This window comes from Pseudorca crassidens, chromosome 1, assembly GCF_039906515.1.
Source record: "Pseudorca crassidens isolate mPseCra1 chromosome 1, mPseCra1.hap1, whole genome shotgun sequence".
In the NCBI taxonomy this organism is placed as follows: Eukaryota; Metazoa; Chordata; class Mammalia; order Artiodactyla; family Delphinidae; genus Pseudorca; species Pseudorca crassidens.
Genome location: NC_090296.1, coordinates 178075228 through 178076544, shown reverse-complemented (window position 1 = coordinate 178076544; position 1317 = coordinate 178075228). Strand labels below are relative to the sequence as shown.

Sequence of the window (1317 nt, the reverse complement as noted above, 5' to 3'; positions counted from 1 at the left end):
ATACAGGACCATTAACAATCTAATGGCAACCTCATTTCCAGTGCATTCCCCGTCTTCCAACTTAGATTGCACTCTAGTCAAATCAGGCTACTAACTGTTTCCCAACCAGGCCGGGTCTTGGCTGCCATCATTCCCCACGTCTCTGCTTGGTGAAATCCTACACGCATTTTAGGATTTCTGTCCATTTGGCTGTGGATTCTCTCCTGAAACATCCCTCACCATTAGAAATGTTATTCCGTCCCTACTCTCGGTTCCAGAGTCCTCACTTGCTCCTTGTTCAGTACTTAACATACTGTGTCATAATTATATACCCCTGTCTCCAACGACTTGGTAATCTTCCCATGGAGAGACCCGAGCCCCAGAATTCTAAAGGGCTCGATTCTCAATTAGCAATAATTGTGCCTCAGATAAACCTCATTGGCTACGATACTGCCACTGCTCAAAGCTAGGGCTCGATTCTCTACCAGTGTTTCTCAAAGTGTGTCTTAGAACACTCATTCTGCTGGATGTTAATCAACATTATATAGTGCTTATAGTGTTGTCAGTGCTGCTATAAATACTTTGCATGTAGGTAGGTATTATTATTATCCATTTTATAGATGAAGAAACTAATAGCTAGTAAGTGGGAGCGCTAGCTAGGATTCAAATGCAGGCAGTATTGTTCCAAAGGCCATGCGCTTAACCTGACATGATTTGAACCTATGACATCACACTATATTGTCCCTCAGTTTAATAGGTATTATATGATACAGGGGTTTGCTTTGTTTTTTTTTCCGTACACGGATTTCTCACTTTAGTGGCCTCTCCCGTTGCAGAGCACAGGCTCCGGACGCGCAGGCTCAGCGGCCATGGCTCACGGGACCAGCCGCTCCACGTCATGTGGAATCTACCCGGACCGGGGCACGAACCCGAGTCCCCTGCATTGGCAGGTGGACTCTCAACCACTGCGCCACCAGGGAAGCCCCAAGAGTTTTAAGAATGAATGCCCTATTTAATAAACACTGGGTTAAGCAAGTTTAAATAGGTGGATCTTTGCTTCTTGGAGCTTTTCATATGTTAATACACATTGTGAATTTCCAAGAGGAGGCTGTAGTTAACAGCATTTCTCACACCATCTCAGCTACCAAACCCTATTGTTTCCCATAGATTACTTATCTTGCAGGTTAATGTCTGTGCAGTATAATTTGGAAAATATTGCTTTAGATCAGTTTTTCCAAATTCATACCACATTGTAACTTAATAAATTATCCAAATTTTAAACTGAACTATTGTAATAATATATGTGAATATTATATATTTATCACATTCTTTTTTTAC

General features: G+C 42.0%; 1 pseudogene; it reads right to left on the bottom strand.

Moving 5' to 3' along the window:
- Positions 1–319: 319 nt before the first annotated feature.
- On the bottom strand, positions 320–447 carry LOC137207678 (U4 spliceosomal RNA; annotated as a pseudogene).
- Between the last annotated feature and the right edge of the window lie 870 nt (positions 448–1317).